We start from the raw sequence: 18,822 nt of genomic DNA on the forward strand, positions 1-18,822 counted from the left end.
TAAGCTCTTCTTGCCACCATCATTTTCACCAACTTGCTCTGGGACTTGTTGAGAAAGTCCAGAGCTTTGACCTCGGAAACCCTGACTAGTAATGGTGCAAAATTCACTAACATTGGGCCCTCCAATAGCCACACACTCCACTTTGGCTGCTGTAGCACCGACCAAATTGGTCGCCTCTATGTGATTTTGAATCTCCGCAATTCGTTCGGAGAGTTGCTTGTTGGAGGCCAAGAGCTTGTCGTAAGCTTCCACTTCAAGCTTACTCCTTCGGGTTTGGCGATCATTTTCAGAGTTCATCGCTCTCGCTGCCATCTTTTCTATTAAGTCATACCCCGCTTGTGGGGGAAGAGCATCGAACTCGCCATTTGAAGTCGCATCTAGGCCAAACCTCCAAGAATATTGTAGACCATCATAAAATGTTGCAACCAATTCAGCTTGGGTGAGATTGTGTTGAGGACATTTCCTCAAGAGCTTCTTGAAGCGCTCCCAAGCTTCATAGAGATTTTCTTCAGTGGGTTGCACAAAATTCATGATGTCTTTTTTCAATTTCCTCAAAAGGGCTCTTGGGAAGAACCTTGTTGTGAACTTTTCCGCTAAGTCTTCCCAAGTAGTGAAGCTCCCTTGAGGTTGAGAATACATCCATTCCTCAGCGGTGTCCTTCAAAGAAAATGGAAACAAGCTCAACCGAATTGCATCCGCCGGAACATTGTTCACCCGTTAAGTGTTACAGTTCAGGATGAACCTCTCCATGTGAGCATGTGGATCTTCCAAAGTACCTCCACCATATTGGTTTTGGCTCACCAAGTTGATGAATGTCGGTCTCAACTTAAACTTTCCCACTCCCTCGGGAAAGACAATGCTCCCGGGATAGTCATAACTCATGGTAGCCGAAGTGAGTTCCCGAAGAGACCGGTTGGCATTCTCAACTTCTTGTTCACATAATCGGAGGGTGATCCCCTCTTGGATTCTTGCCTCGATATGGGCTTGCATCTCCTCCTCCGTCATTTGGCCACCCATGGTGGTGTCTCTTGTTAGAGTAGCCTGAAAGTTTGATACTAAACAGAGAAAGATTAGTAGCACCAATTCTAGACAAAGATAAAAATAAAAATAAAAAACCATAAACTAAAAACTTAAACTAAAAACCACAAACAATTCCCCGGCAACGGCGCCAAAAACTTGTTGGTCAATCCGCAAGTGTACGGAATTCACCCGGTTTTAATTTATCGAACCACAGGGAATTGGTGTGGCAATTCAGTTTAAGCCTCGAGTTCACGGTAGGAAAGCGAGTATAATTCAGTTTTAAAGGTTGATTGATTGTTGTGATACATAATTAGAAAGCTAACAAAAATAAGTGTGTGATAAACAATGGTGAAAATGCCTTGGGTTCTTGCTTGACTAATTCAGTTCTAATCAACCTATTCTATCCACAAAACTCCGAGTCTCTCCTTGATGTTCTAGCCTAATCAATCATCTATCGATGCCTCGCATAGACAATCCTCTTAAGCCAAAAGATAAGCACAATTCCTTGATAACCTAAACATTTGCTAAAGGCATTAAGCATGCAATTCAGGCCAACAAACCCCAACCCTTCCTCTATTCCTAGTAGCAAGTATAGAAGAGGTAATCCCACAACAAGTCCCTAATCTATAACAAACTTCCGTTCTATTATAGAAAAGTATAAAGCTAGCACATGTTCTAACTTGAAACATAAAGCATGGATATGGGATTCAAGGGTTTACTCAGAGGATTCATGAATAGAAATAGGAATTAAGATTAAAACATCATAAGTCTTACAAAGAACCCAAAGCAAAAGGGATTTAGCCAAGCATGGCTATAGAATACATACAAGAAAAAAAGGATAAAATCTGGAACATGGACTTGGAGAATGCTTCTCCTCAAGCTCCAGAGCCTAACCCTACTTCTAACTTATTTAGGAATGTATAGAAATGACAAAAGTTACAAAAGAAATTACAAAAAGCCTATTTATAGGCAAACAGGTCGAGTCTGGGCGCTCAGGCGCCAATTCAGAGCGCCTGAGCGCCAATTCCAAGTGGAAAAAGCAGCTTCTGGAGGTAATTGGTGCTCAGGCGCTCAACAGGAGCGCTCAGGCGCCAATTCCTTTCTAGCATCATGTAAACAGCGAATCAATTGGCGCTCAGGCGGTCAACACGAGGGCCTGAGCGCTCTCTACATGCTAGAAAGCCTCTTGACCTTCTTCTTAACTCCCCTTTAAGCCTCCCTTCAATTTTCCAAGCCTTTTGACCTTCTTTCTTCATCAGTTTTCAGACCTAGCTGCTTGGGAACAAAGCAAGGAAAATATCTAGGATTTCCAAGAGTTTATTAGCACAAAAGACCCTCAATTCAAGTAGAAAAGATATGCAAGTCCTAAACTTACTTAAAATGCAAGAAATGTCCCTATAAAACTATGAAATTACCAAAACAAAGTAAAAACACAAATAAAGATAAAAATGAATGAGAATGCATGAAACACTACATGAGACTCAACAAAAAGACACAAAACTAACTAATAAATGACCCTGAAAACACTACTAAACTAGGGTCATCACTTTCTCAGAAAGCGTAGAAATTGGGTCCTTGTCATCTGTTCTGGCCCATAGTAGTTCCTTGAGCCATAAGAGTAGTTCTTCGACATCTGAGAGTTGTTAACATAAGAGGATCCTTGGCCTAAGTCAATTCTCTGCCATTTCTGTCGTGGCTTTGGTTTAGGGGGTGCTGACCTAAACCACTGGTTTCTAGGCACATCAGCATTAGGGAGGTAGGTCTTGCCTTTCCCTTTTGGATCTTGGCCTCTTTGGCCACGGTGCTCCTGGGTAGTTTCAGCCAGCTCTTCATGAGGGTAAGTGAGCCTTCTGGCCATGGGCACCCTCTGTTGATAGTGCTTCTTCATTTCAGAATCCTGGTAGGCCTTCGCTACTGACTTGTCGGAAACGGCGCTGCATCTAGGGCACAGCATCACTTCTCTCTCTCCATCTTTGCTTCGGGACAGGAATTCGACGAGAGTCTCTCCAGCTTGAGGGTAGACTTCCTCCAGGCTTATGTCTTCAGTTGGTTCCTCGACTGCCACATTCTTGGCCTCCGATTTCCCGAGGGTTAAATCCAAGTCGAGCTTCTCATCAATGTCCACCATGCAGATGTGGAGGGGTTCCACATAGTTGGCTTCAGCTTTCTGCAACGGGTCTGTGTCGATTTTCATCTGACCTTTGGCCTTCTCGCCATACTTGAGCCTTCCCGAATCCAGCGCTCCCTGAACGAGGTCCCTGAAACGAACACACTGTGAGGTCCAGTGACCAAAAAAGTTATGATACTTACAATATTTCTTCCCCTTTTTTTGTTCAGGAGAAGGCAATTTTTGGTCCTTAGGGACCACAATCAAACCATCAGATATAAGTATATCATAGATTGCATCACATTTGGTCACATCAAACGTATAAGTTTTAACAGTAGGATTGCTATCCTTAGGGGGTTCTTCCCCACCCTTGTTTTCATAAGGCTTTAAAGCTTTGCAAACATAAGGATCTCCTGGCTGTAGTTCAGCCAGATTGATGTCATTAATATCGACATCAGGGGAAACTTCATGATACACACATGGGCTTTGATAAATAGATTCAGTGTCTATGTAGGCTACTTTCTCCTTCTTGGGCCATTTATGGGTAGTTTTAGCCTTTTCTTCAGTCTTCTCCGCTTCCAATAATTCGCCATGTTTCACTCTTTCTGCAAGTTGTGACATATCTTGAATGTACTGCGTGTCGAGTTTCTTTCTGATTGAATATTCTAAACCACCTGCAGCCAAGATGACCAACTCATGTTCTGGGACATGAGTGAAGCATCGAGATTTCAGCATTCTGAACCTATTCAAATAGTCGTCAATGGATTCAGCATTCTTCCTCTTGACACTAGCCAGATCCTTCAGGCTCACCTTGCATTCTCCCCTAAAGAATTGTTCATGGAAGATCCTTTCCAATTGAGCCCAAGTGTGAACTGACCTTGGGGCGAGGGTCGTGAACCACGTGAATGCATTCTTAGTTAAAGAACTAGGAAAATACTTCATTTTTAGATTTTCATCAATGGCTAAATCCCCAGCCTCAATCTGGTATCTAGCCACATGCTCAACCGTGGACTCCCCCGAGTCTCCTGAAAACTTAGTGAACTTTGGGACTTTCCAGCCTCGAGGAAGCTCTGCTTCGAGAACCTCTTCAGTAAAGGCTGAGACAAAATGGGGCCTATTTGCAAAGCCCACATTGAAGCCATGTTTGTTTAACAATTGTTTGACAACGCCAGCAACATTCTGCTGCCCCCCAACATTCTGGTGTCGAATTCTTTCCAACACTCCATCAGCATGTTCATTCCTGTTCTCCACATAAAGGTTCTGAGGTGGTTGATGTATTCCCCCATTCCCCTCGAATAAAGGGTTTTCCCCCACGTTTGGATACGCTGGCACAGGTCTATGCGCGGGAATCGCGACAGGCGGAATTTGTTCGATCCCTGGCAGAGGTGCAATTTCGACTTGAGCCCCTAACACTGTGGCCAATCGCCCCATTTGATGGGCAAATTGCTGGTTATTGGCATTGGTGTTTTGGATCAAAGGGTTGATAACCTCTCCTATCTGTCGAGATAGCATGTTGACCATTTCGTGGTTACTATCGTCGACTTGTTGTCTGATGGCCTTAAGTGACCCTGAGTTCATGCCTGTGGGCAAATAAACCTGTGAACTTTGTCTTGTAGTGAAGCCAGGAGGGCTTACTCAACTTCCCAAGTTCATCATTGTCCCGTTTGCCCCAAAAAGGGGTACCCCGAAGGGAAGGACATTCACAGAAAACGTCGAATAATTACTTTGCAAGCCCTGCATCAAAGATGTGGGCATGCCAAAAGGCATGTCTCTCGCGGGCAGAGAGACATTTAGCATAAATGAGGTTTGGGGCACGTTGGCCACTCCTCTTGTTACCGTTGGGGGTGCCACTGCCTGAACCGTCGCAGGAATGGGTATTTCTGCCATTGCGGAAACCGCTATACTTTGAGTTGGCATAGTGGTGCCAGAACTCATACTGGAGGACAATTCCTCATTGTTGTTACCACTGCTTCCACCAGGACTTCTCTGATTAACCACATTGGATCCCTGGGGAGAGGTTCTGCCTCGATTGCTCGCCATACTTACAGCTCTACCACTTCTCAAGTACATAAAAGTAACTCACGCAAGCAAAGAACAGGTAGCAAGTAACATGCAATAAACACAACACACAAAACACTTCTATAAAACTTAGTTTTCACAAAAATGGTCCCACCAGGTGTGCCAATTTGTTTACGATGATATTTGGTAAACAAACATTCTACAAATTCGACTGGAAAAAGTTTAAGAGTTCAAAGAGTCAGGGTTCTTTTGGGAAAACGTCTTGCCAAAGTGCTGTGTGAATTTGAACTTTTCGACAATCGAATGTCAAAGGCTGGTTTTGTGATCTAAAACAAACAATTAAAAGTACTGGGAATCGAATTGCATTAAACAAAAGGGAAATTACATAAAGTAAGTCGAAAACTGGAAATTACATCAAACGGGACAAAATCGACAGGAAATCAAATGAACATAACAACAAGTTTGAAAACACTAAGTGCAGGAATCTTAAACGGCTGGTTCTGCAACGTACTTCTTCATGATCACGTTAGGCTCTTTGAGTCTCTTTGATGCGGAGATATGAGCTTTTTAGTGAGTTTTTGGGAGTTGAGTTGGGAACCTCTTCTTCTGCATAATCTTCTTCTATTTATAGTGCTCCAATGTCTCGCGTGTCCTTCGCACGTCCTTGGCGGTTTTTTCCTCTTGCTGGGTGAGTTAGTAGGCTTGGCTCCTCCACGATCTCTTGCTTGTACCGGAAACTTCATGCGTAGTGGGGCGGGTGGTGCCTCCTAACCGTTTGCTTGCCACGTGGGTGGCCATCGTGGGGAGGAACGCATGCTTCCCTAACTAATTCTGTTATGGCATACTTACAGATTAAACGCACGTGCCAAATTTTCCCGCTTTAATAGCAACTGCCTTCAACATTACATTCGTCGAAATTTGTCATCCGCTTAACTTATACTTTTCTTGATCTTCCTGGACCCGTATTTCGACAAGCTTATGTTGACGAGTTTTGGGCCAAATCTTTTGGGCCAACAAGTGCGAACTGTGATTAATGGCAGAAAATGAACTATTCAAAATACAACAACAGTACCTTGAACAGAAATGGGCGACGACCAACAACCTACACGACGGTGACGACGAAGGTGACGACGAGGGCGGCGACGAAGGACAGCGGTGGTATAATATTCTGGCTAAAACTATTCAAAATTTTAACCCCTGATTTTCATTACTGATTTTAAGCCCCAACCCCTTTTAAATCAATAATATTCCGGTTAAAACTATCAAGATGTTCATTTACCTCCATACTTGTCGACATCTTCAATTGTTCATACACTGCTTTGATACAACCGGTTTGTTAGGGATTTGTTTTATATACTTGGCTTCAAGCTTCTTCAATAATCCCGTCGTGGTCCTGTTATCTTTTATCTCTCATAAAACCTCATATCTAAAGACTCAAAAATAATAAAACCCCAACTGTCATCTCCTTTAGCAATGCATCAAGTTGAAATATATGAAGGTTTTCTAGGGTTATTCTGCTATAAGAGCTCCAATTTCTAACTCTTTTGGAATTAGTTCAAAAGGGAATAGATGAAAAAAAAAGTTTGAGGTTGAAGAACTTGTTTCGTATGTTGTATAGTATAAGGCCTGAGAGTATAAGGTCTAATTGTATTAGACCTGTAGGATAAGACCTGATAAAATTTTAGTACTATATAGCGTTTGGTCGTACACTGTATAATCTGGTGACGACAGTGGTGGCGGTACTGGTATTGGAAGGTGATGATGGTGGCGGTGGTGGTGGATCGTGGTGGCGACGGCGGTGGAGGTAGTAGTGGCAATGGTGGTTTTGGTGGAAGTTGGCAACGGTGGTGGTGGTCGTGGTAGTGGTGGCGGCGTTCGTGGTGGAGTGTAGTGGCGGTTGATAAAATATAATCAAGTAGTTTATACATCACACTCTTATCATGTCATATCCATCATCTATAGTGAAATTCAAGTTCTCGCACAGGACAGATGTTCTACGCGATGCTGGGACAACCGGTTTGACAACTGAATAACAGTAACAACAGAAACTTTAAAAGCATACGTAAACAAGACACACGAATTGTTAACCCAGTTCGGTGCAACGTCACCTACATCTGGAGGGCTTCAGCCCGAGAAAAATAATTCACTATTATAGAGAATCAAGTACAAAAAGGTCTTAATTGAACAACCCCTGTTCACATCCTTTCTACCTATTTCTACTCGTGGTTTATTACTTAGGTCTCCCCCTAAGTATGAGAACCCCCTCTCACTTTCTCACACACAATCACTGCCACAGTGATTGAAACAATGAACAACAAGATAAAGATGAAGAGATTACAACTCAACTAAACAAGCCAACTCTATGCCATATAATCATCAATGGAGACAGTAGAGTGGTGTACAAAATAACAGTGGACTCACAGAGAAACAAACCCTAAAACACACGCTCTTGCTCAAGCAACACAACGCACAATCCACCCTTGAGCAGCTAAGGTTAGGTCTTCTTAAATAACAATTCTTCAGCAGCCTTTAATCTTCAATGAGCATACAAAACCAGAGTCCATAAGCTTAAATATGGAACAAATCTTCTTGTCAAAGATTTGATCAAAAACATATTTTCTCCATAAGCTAAATCAGAAATAAATCTTTCTTCACCAGATTTGTTCACATAATAAAACAACCACCTCAGACTAAATCTGGAACAGATATTTTTAAACCAGTACCAAATCTTATCAAATAAGATTTGAACATAAAAAGATATAATCTTCTACAATATAAACCAAATCAAATCTTCTTCAGCGGATTTGATGAACCTGAGATATTTTCAGATAACACACGGAAACTTCTTCAACAACCCTAGCTTGTTGATCACGTAAAACAATCCAAAGCTTCTAGAAAATTCGTGCAACACACAGAAGCTACGCAGGGTCAAATGTTGCACCAGATGCTCCGACATTTGGTCGAACATCTTGACAGACAAAACATCTTAGCTAAAATGCAGACAATCATGAACAAAGGAACAACAATCTCCCCCTTTGTTAAATTTTTGCTAATACAACATACCACCACATATGATCCTCGGACTTGAGAAACTTGGATCATTATATCAGATTAAATAGAATATATCAAGGTAGAACAGCTAGAACCTTCCAGCAACATAACTATTTGCAGCAGCTAAGTGTAACGCCCCGATTTCTCGAGTGTCACACAGTAAACCAAACATCACCATTTTCGTAAAGAATTTTCGCCGTTCAATTATTAATCTTGACTTAATGACAAAAGTTCAATTATTACGAAACTCTTGAAAACTTTACGATATAAATCTGCGGAATAAATAAGACATGTATTTTTGAATAAAATAACTCGTAAATAAAAGGGACCATAATCAATACATAAATGAATCCTTGGGCTAAAGCCCTATGTCAACAATACATCAAAACCGGAAAACAAAAACTGATAAAAATAGTTCAACACCACGAACACTCAACCCCCAGCATGGCAATATCAGTCACTCGTCGAGCCAACCGCACTGTCACTGGCGCTTCTTCACAGGAGCCCTGACCTCTGGTGCATCTCCACGCCCCTCCGTCTCGGCATCCCTAGGTGCATCAGCTGCTGCAACATACCGTGGAGCAAAGGCCTCCATAGGCTCAGCAGGAACTAGAAGGGACTCTAGAGGCGGAGCTGGAAAGTCACCAAGGCGTGTCCACCAATCTGGTGCCCCGAGCGCCCGTGAAGAAACTTCCCCTCCTGCAATCCTCTGTGGAGAGTTCGAGCACGAACCCTCGTCTCCTGGGTGTAAGAAGCGACAAGGTACAAAGGGCATCTTGACCTTGCCCCACTCCATGCTCTGAGTCTCGACGACGTTCCCATGCCGGTCACGTCCCGTGATCGTAGCGCTGCCGACGTAGATGCGACGTGCCTTGGCAGAGTCGGACTGCCAGGCGTTGTCCTTAAGCTGGTCAGGTAAATCTATCGTCCACGAGACCACTGTACTCTTTGTATTCATCATCTGGCCCCCCCCATAATAACACATAAACAAACAACAGGGTCAGATCTCATGTTCTCATATAACATTCACATATCCAGGTAATACTCATAAGTAACAAGGTATAATAAGCATAAACTTTATATTATATCTTAGTCAGTCACCTAAGTTCAGTTAGGCTAGCGACCTCACCATTGACACAACCACCTCAACACCAATGGCCATAATCACGATCATCCGCAGATGAACAATTCTCGGAGGGGACACACCGTACAACCCTCATTCATGTGGGGGGACACACCGTCCGCCAGACACACCGTCCGTCCACATAATCACAAGGTGACCGCAGTCAACCAATCACGTGGGGACACACCGTACAACCCACAAAACACCCTCGCGTGCAAGTAACCGTTTGTCTCAAACGGTACCATCGTTCTCATGGCCCATAGTCTTCACTAGACCTATGTCCAATTATTCACATTTTACTTGCAAGCGATTAAGTTCTCATTTCTCTTTGTTAAAGGCTCTATTGAGTCAACCTAGAGTCTTAACGTTTTCACAAAACTTATACAACTTAAATGACAGTAAAAATCATAGCACCAAAAGGAATTACAGCAAGGTGAGCGACCTTTTGGTAGTAATCAAGATAGGCAACATATAAGTCATACCAAGGCACTTAGACATGTTCTCATTCATATCAACACTTAGATCATGGCAACTCCACCAATCAAGCTATCACATAAACTTGTGCATGAGTCGGAAAGAAGAAAACTTGCCAACAACCACAAAAGTGGCTTAGCCGAACCCTAAAGGGTCCAAGGTTTTCTAAAACTCTTCCTTCCTTCCATCTCAACTTCACAAGTCAATGTCCAGCCAACAAACATAAGCATATACTCTCCAAAAATCCAGCAAAGATCATGTTACAAATTGCTTGTTAAAATCATGTGATAATCTAGACAATTCTAGCATAAAATCATGGTTTTCATACATAAAACCTAGGGTCATTTGGCAAACATTAACCTACTGATCATGGTATCACACAAGCTTCACAAATATGGTAAAAATTCCAGAAACAATCAGCAACAATCAATACATCGAAAAGCTAAAGAAAAATCCACCAAAACCCAAGGTTTTGGCCTAGCCGAGAGCACCATTGCTCTAGGGTTCTCTCTTTTTTTTTTTTGAAAAACATTTGGCCATCCTCTAGGCCATTACACAGCAGAAATAGATCATGCTTTTCATCACCAAAATCAGCCCTAATCATACAATCCAATACAGAATTTGTTCTAGGCACAAACATGGCAACATAGTCAAGTTTTGGCAATTATGGCAAGTAGCATGGCATCAAACTGTGATCAATCTCATGGCTGCACATATTGAATACCTTAAGCATGCTTTCTACCCTCAACCCTCATACATCATCAACCAAACCAAATTCAGATCTTAGGCATGCAAATCAAAGAAAACCTTCATCATATAGAAACCTAGACTCTACCCACTAGATCCACCCCTTACCTTGGCTTTTGGGTGTGAAAGGATGATAGAAGGATGATGAAAAAGATGAATGAGGAAGTCCTCTCCTTGCTGCACCTTCTCCTTGCTCGAATCTCTCCCTCACTCTTGCTCCTCCACGGCCTCTTCTTCTTCTCCTTCTTCTTCTTCTTCTTCTTCTTCTTCTTCTCACGACCTCTCTCTCTTTCTCTCTCACTCTCTCTTTCTTTCTTTCTTTTGCTGAATGTGTGATGAGAAAATGAGGGTTTGTGTTTGGGTTTCTCACTCAGCTCCTTTTGTCTCTCAAAAAATCATAAAACTCTCCCCCTTTTACCCTCAAACCCGCGGCTATACACACCCCTCCTAAGCCTTCACAAAACTTCCATCAATTTGAAAAGAGACAAGGCATTAATGGCTCATCATTTGCCTATAATTCCCTTGTCCCAAAACTGATCAGCACTTAACTAAGAGACATAACTCCCAAACCATTACCACCAATTCAGCACAACCAAGTCAAACAAGTCTTCCCTCCTTCCTTCCTCATGGAATTCAACTAGCATACATCATGGGCTAGGTTTTCCTTTTCTCTTCTCCCTTCATAACTTGGCCCAAGTCCAACTAAATACTCTCCTAACTACTGATTAAGAGGCTCAAATAAATCAGGGCAAACTCCTTCTCTTGATTTTTAAAGAAACAAATTCGGACTTAAGAACTTTCTTCTAACAAAATTGCTAGTACAATACAGCCTGACCTTCCGTCACTAAAACAAGGCTATCTCGGGCTACAGAGGTCGGAATGACCTGAAACCAACGAGAGAATTTAGCTAACTCAGAGAGCTACAACTCTCATGAAGGAAGCTTTTCAAGATTAGGTCTTTAAGACCTCTCAAAAATTCACACAAGGTCACGGACAATTTAGCAATTAAATTAAACTTCACTAGAAATTTCACTTTTATTCAATAAATCACTTAAGCAATACATAAGCAAGGTTAGGGTCTTACACTAAGTGCAAAATATAAACTACACAGTAGTTACCAAATAGCCAGTAGTAACAACACAACAACAACCACAACAAACACACAACTGCTACTACTATTCCCCCTTATTAGCACAATTTGGAAAAGGTGCTTCAGGAAAGTACACTTGGTGCACAGAACAGTACACAGAACAGATGGTCATAGAGTTATTGCAGATCAACTTCAGCAAGAAAGTCCATGATCTCCTTGCACTTCAGAGCTTCTTGACTACACTCTCTCTCACAAGCAATATTTTCCTAACAAACACATTTCCACTTCTGAACACTCACTTCAGGATGGAATGACACATTTTCTAGAGGAGCAGGGGGAACATTCACAGGAACTCTCTTGTCACTTACCTTTTTCCTAGAGGAGGGTATAATGTCCTTCACATCTGGTTCAACATTCGTCTTTGAATCACTAACATAAACTTTCTTCCATTTCAGAGATCTTGTCTTGGTACACAGACTCTCCTTATTTCCTTCCTTCTTATCCAGTACAACAACAACATCCTTGTTGGTCCTGAGAAAATGACTAGGAGCCTTCATAATCTCTTTCTTCTCTTTCTCTTTAAGCCCTCTTGGTTTCTACTCTTTCCTTGCTGGAGCTACTTGTGGATTAGTCCTTGGTTGATCATGAGACTGAGGATATCCATATAGCTTGTAACAGTAGGGCCTTATATGACCAAATTTGCCACAGTGATGACATCTCCAAGTAGGGTACACATGTCGTACAAAATGATGCAACATTGGGTACACATGTCGTACAAAATGATGCAACATTGGGTCTGACATTGGTTGCTTAGTTTGTTTTTCAGATGAAACAAACTTATTTGCATTCTTGTAGCTAAAGCCTATCCCTTCCATATCTCCAACTGTTTTCCCAACTTCCAGAATCTCCTCTAACACATTAGTACTATTATTCATCATACGAATAGACTTTGTCATACCTTCAAGCTTGGAGTTCAAAAGAGTAACTTCCTCTTGTAAGCTACCATTAATGATTAGAAGTTGCTTCTTTTCCGCAAGTAGATTATTGACGTTCTTTACTTCTTCTTGAAAACTAGCATTAGTGCTCTAAAGCTTCTCATTCTCCTCACGCAACTTGCTGATGGTCTTTACTTCTTCTTGCAAGCTGGAGTTATTACTCTGAAGTTGCTTCTTCTTAGCAACCAAATCCTAGACTTATTTTCTCATTTTCTCACCATGCGTATATGATTCCTTCCACTTAGCCAGCAACAATTTGTAGGTTTCAACTATTTCTTCATTTGAGATAGCCTCATCACCATCACTTGACTCGGCATCAGAATCGTATTTTCCAATGAGAGTCTTTACATGAATATCCTTGGTTGTATCAATCTCATGTTTGCCCTTGAGTTGAAATTCAGTATTCTTCACATTGTCCGACACATTGTCCAGGACATTTGTATTTGACGTTTTGCCCAAACCCTTGAACGCTTTGTTAAGAAATGATATAGCTTCTGCAATACTTGCATCAGTATCCTTCTCTCTCTGATCTTCATCTTCTTCAGTGTTGGACACAAAAGTTATACTTTTCGCCTTCTTCTCAAATCTACCATTAAGAGACATCTCAAAGGTTTGCAAGGAACCAATGAGTTCATCAACCTTGATGTTACTGATGTCTTGGGCTTCTTCAATGGCAGTTACCTTCTTATCAAACCTCTTGGGGAGAGACCTGAGAACCTTTCTTGCTAACTTTTCTTCAGACATGGGTTCCCCTAGAGCAAAAGAAGAGTTGACTAGATCCCTTATACGCATGTAAAACTCATATATGGATTCATCCTCATTCATCTTCATAATTTCAAACTGAGTTGTAAGAAGTTGAAGCTTTGACATACGAATTCTTGATGTTCCTTCATGGGCAGTCTTGAGAATCTCTCATGCTTCGTTAGCCACAGTACATGTCTTGATTAGCCTGAACATATTTTTGTCAACTCCATTAAAAATAGAATTCAAGGCTTTGGAGTTTCCAAGAGCTTCGTCATCTTTTTTCTCTGTCCACTTTTCTTCAGGCTTCAATTAAGTTGTGGATGCTATCACAGGATGTTTCCACCCCTTGACTATTGCCATCCATGTTATACTGTCCATAGATTTGAGAAACACCATTAATCGAGCCTTCCAGTAGTCATAATTGGTACCATCCAAAATTGGTGGCATATAGATTATTCCTCTTCCATCCATAATGTTGTCCTTGAGAAAAGAAAATATTCTCAAGAGCTCACCCAACAGAATAGGGTGTATGCTCTGATGCCAATTGAAATTCTGGTTCTCGCACAGAACAGATGTTCCACGCGATGCTGGGACAACCGGTTCGGCAACTGACTAACAGTAACAAAAGAAACTTTAAAAGCATCAGTAAACAAGACACACGAATTGTTAATCCAGTTCGGTGCAACGTCACCTACATCTGGAGGGCTTCATCCCGAGAAAAAGAATCCACTATTATAGAGAATCAAGTACAAAAAGGTCTTAATTGAATAACCCATGTTCACAGCCTTTCGACCTATTCCTACCTGTGGTTTATTACTTAGGTCTCCCCTTAAGTATGAGAACCCCCTCTCACTTTCTCACACACAATCACTGCCACGGTGATTGAAACTGAAATTCTAGATCCCTTAGAACAGATGTCCTGCCCGATGCTAGGACAATCGATTAGAACAATATGACTGAAAACGCTCAAACATAGGTACAAATAAAAGGAACAAGACACAGCAAGTTGTTAACCCAGTTCGGTGAAACTTCACCTACGTCTGGTTAGCTTTCGCCCAAAGAAAAGGAATTCCACTATCCCAAGATCTAGGTGTTACAGACACACATGAACACATCAAGTTCATTGTTCTTAACCTAATCTACCCAGTGGTCTTCTACTTAGAACCACAGCCTAAGTATGAGAGCCCCTCTCACTTTTCCTCAATCACTGCCTCAGTGATTGGTAACAACAATAACTCAAAGTTTGTTTGACACTCAAACGCAACACAGAACAAGGTCTTACTTTATAGAATCAGTGAGCAAGACTTGTTCACAATCAACAATGACAAAGAACAACTTACATTCTCAAAAAACACTCAATCTTCAATCTCATTCGCTGTGTCTTTTAAGCTTCAGTTCTCTGTCCTTTTATACTTCAGCAGAGGCGGCACTAGGGTTTCTTGGGCTGAAGAACAAATCTAATCCAACTCATATCAGCACAGAATCTTCAAGATATGATATGAGTGATTAATGACTTAAGAATAGAAACAAACCTCCAATCACTTATTTGTTCCAACAATAAACAACCCGCGTATATCTCCCTTCAATAAGTTACTTGAATCTCAAGTAATAACAAATCTCCTCCTCTAAACTAATAATAAAGGGACCCATATTGCACGCCAGTAAGGACAAATGTCCTGGTCTTCACAAAAGCAGATGTCACAACATCGGCGAGGACATCAGGTTGTTATTTTTAACAAAATGTATGACATTAAGGAACAACAATCTCCCCCTTTGTCAAATTTTGTCTAAAAACAACTTCACAACCAGAGAGGGTAAAACACATAGAGTCAGCAGCGGGAAAAAAAAACTTCCCCTCAAAACAATGCATCTTTGTAGCCAACCAGAGAGGAACTCCCCCTCAAATGATGCATCCATGTAGACTGCTTGAAGTATAAATACCATATGCATAGTAACACAAAAAAAACTAACACACCCGATAATGCTTGAACAGAACCAGTAGAATACTTGAACAAACAGCTTGAAGAACTAGTACATAACCGGTCTTGAATAAGTCTTCATGATTATTACAAATCTGAACCAGAATACCAAGTCTTCAAAGCAAAATGAAAGAACAACACTACTCCCCTTTTTTTTTTAGCACAAATTTGGCAAAGATGGAAAGAATTAAAGCACAGCCAAATTAGAGTCAACTAGTACAACTACTAGGACAAGTACTAAACATCAGAAGAAGAGGAGTGCTCCTCTGCATTGTCTGCAGATCCTTCTTTCTCAGCAGCAGCTGCAGGCTCACCCTCTTGACCAGCATCCGCGGCTAGCATCCGCCTTGAGACATTGAATCAACACATCCACCTTAAGCTTCCTTGCAGCATCAACCCTGATGGTTTCTTGCAACTCCTTAGAAATATCTTCCAATTCAGAAAGAACACTCTTTGTACCAGAAGCTGACATAGAAGCAGGCACATATGTCCTATTGGATGGCAGATCAATGTCCTGGACATGAGGTTCCAAGAATAAGCGATGGTCCAAGGTAATAGAATTTCCTCTGGGAAAGGGGACATCATTCACACCAAGAATATGAGGATGTTGTTTCAGGATGATAGCAGTCAGAAGTGAAGGAAAAGAGACAGGAAGCTTCACTGCACAAGTCTCAGCATGCTTCAGGGTTTGAGTAAACACACAAGAGCCAAAATCAAAATGAATCTCAGTTCCTATACGGTAGATCAACTTGGCCAGCATAGCAGAGACTGCAGAGGTATGATTAGAGGGAATCCAATTCACCACTCCAATCCTGTTCAAAATTGCATACTTCACAGTCAAATATCCAGTAGAGAGAAGCTTCTTGGCAGGCCATTTCGTCACCTTTCCTCCAGTCAATTCTTCAGCAATGGTGTCCAGAGAGAGTTCTTCTTCAACAAATTCAACCACACTCCTTTCAAGTGCTTTATTTATGATTGCAGGAGAGAAATTCACACACTGACCTCTCACATTGACTTTTCTAAATTCAGGACTGGCAGGATTGCCAACATCATCAGACAAATTGACTAGGAACTCCTTCACTAGCCTATCATAACACTTGCCTATCTCCATAACAGTCTTCCTCAAACCAGCTCTTGTGATAAGAGCAACAATCTCCTTGCATTCCAAAACATCAGACCCAATTTCCCTTTCCTTAGCAATACGTCTCTGGAAGACATACTTCCATTTGATGGCATTCTCAGCAGCATGAAAAGAAACATTAACAAGTGGAATTGAAGGAATATCCTGGGGAATGCGCTTACCAGAAAATTTCTTTCTCGCAGAAGCCTTGATGTCCAGGACATCGGCTTCAACATCCGAATCTAAATCCAGTTCAACCCTGGAAACCTTCTTCTTCTTCACAGTAGTCTTCTTTGCTTTCTTGCCAGAGGACTCCACAACCTTTTGCTTTCCCTTGCTTTGCACATCCACTAGTCTTGATTTTGAAGAGACAGGAGTGGACTTTGCTTTCTTCTTTTGGCTCACAGGGGTTTCTCCAACAGATGCCCTTCTTCTTTTAAGTATCCTGGCAGCAACACTCGCTAAGGGTACTTCCTCTGAATCTTCACCATCAGAGATATCGTGAGCAATGGTGTAAGACCCGGATTTTCAGAACAAGTTAATTTCCGACTCACACGTAGAATCAGTGTAAGCGTGACAGGAGTTTGACATTTGAGAAAGATTAATGAAGAAGAAAGTTCAGGAATTGCTTGAGGAATGTTGCGTAGTTGTTTTCGGGGTTAGTGCGAGTCGTCTGCACACTTGCCTTCGGGCGAGCGTGTCCAGAATAGGCTATTTCGCTCTTAAAGCAACGTTTTAAGTGAGATTTCGAACTCTTGGAAAATTTAAAGTTTCTCTTTATTTTCCATCGACCAGCGTTTCATTTCGGAACTCTGGACTGTACGCACGATAGGTTTAACTTTTCGGATGTCCGCCGACGCTAATTTCTTTGCTTCGAAACCTTAGTTTTGAGCGAAGGATGAAGACTTTTTCTATTCGGGACATCTAACGAAGATTCCGTCCGCGTTGCCAGACTTGTTTCGACATTTCCAATCTTTCTTCTGTTGGAAGTTTTGTCGTCTGAGCATCACAGCAAAAAGTAGTTTTTCGGGACAGACTAACTTACACCGCTTTTGGCGTTTTGGATATCGTTTTTCCCAAATCTTAGATATTTGTTTTGAGTTCTGGAATTCTGACGCCAGAATCTCTCTTAGAATTCCACGGTGATCGTGCTGCAAAAATCGGAATCGCGAAATTTTCATTTTCCCGCGATTTCGCCTGCCTATAAATAGCTCAAAAAGCAAAAATTCCTTCATTTTCTTCCTTTTGTGGCTGAATTTCGTGGAGAGCAAGGGGGGAGGAGATTTTCGCGAAAACTTGACCAATCTTCGTGCAGTTCGTCCCTACTTCTAGGTATCGAGGTAACTAACACGATTCCTACCTCTGATTGTTGTTTCTGTTGCGTTTCTGAAGTCGTTTCTGTGCTCACAGTTTTGAGCTTTTTCTAAAATTGTCCGTTTTCTTCGATTTCTTGCTTGGGTTATGTTCTCTAGGTTCCCATGAGCCTAAAACCTCTGTCAGTAAACTCTGATTGTGATCCAGTTGACAGGGATCTGAAAAACTGTTTCAAAACCTTTTTGTCTCACATTTCGAAACTTTATTGTCGAAAAGTCATAATCTGACTTCGTGCCTTTAGGATTTGTTGTCACGGATGTCATGAGGATCGTTACTGTCAAATCTGTTTTCAGAACTGATAACTTTGAAGTTTTGAGCCTTTATTTTGGACCAAAATGCCCCTGCGTAGTCGTATTTCGACCCGATTGTCCGAAAATTGTTCTGACAGTTTCTTTGCCTTAGTTTTACCCTAAAACTACCTTGTGAATTGATTTGATCAAAGAAAAAGAGCCGAAGCCCTTTTTCCTTTGAGGCCGTGGACTATTTCCTTTAGGGGGGAGTTTTTCGGTTTCGAAAACTTGTCTTTTCGTACCTGATTGTCCTATTCTGAAGCTTTAATGCTTTGTCTATCGTTTATGTATTGTTTTGCGATCGAACTAATCGATTTTGTTTGGTTTCTGCTTTGTTTTTCTCCGAGGTTCAGTTGAGGGAACTTTGGAAGACTCAGAGCAATTGTTTGAGGAGAACTTTGTTTGCGAAGCTGGAACAGCTCGAGGTTAGGGCAACTTACATATATATTAGCTATGATTGCATGATAGGCGTCAATAAATTCGACTTATGCTTTATCTGATGTTGTTTATGATGATGAGTTGATGTTATGATGCTTTTCCATAACCTGTGATATTGTGATATTGTTGGATTGAGCGTTTTGACGCGACTTCGGAGTGGAGATTCATTGATCTGGTGATCTTTGATATTTTGGGTTGGATGAGCAACCCTAGGCAAGTCCAAATGAGGGGTTTGAGACCTAGCCTGGTTG

At 41.5% G+C, this 18,822-nt stretch overlaps 1 non-coding gene across 1 annotated transcript; it reads left to right on the forward strand.

Moving 5' to 3' along the window:
- The first annotated feature begins 442 nt into the window (after window positions 1-442).
- Window positions 443-549, forward strand: LOC130734755 (small nucleolar RNA R71). The gene has a single exon (XR_009018101.1). It is a non-coding gene; the product is annotated as a small nucleolar RNA R71 (small nucleolar RNA).
- The last annotated feature ends 18,273 nt before the right edge of the window (window positions 550-18,822 follow it).

Source organism: Lotus japonicus, chromosome 1 (assembly GCF_012489685.1).
Source record: "Lotus japonicus ecotype B-129 chromosome 1, LjGifu_v1.2".
NCBI lineage: Eukaryota > Viridiplantae > Streptophyta > Magnoliopsida > Fabales > Fabaceae > Lotus > Lotus japonicus.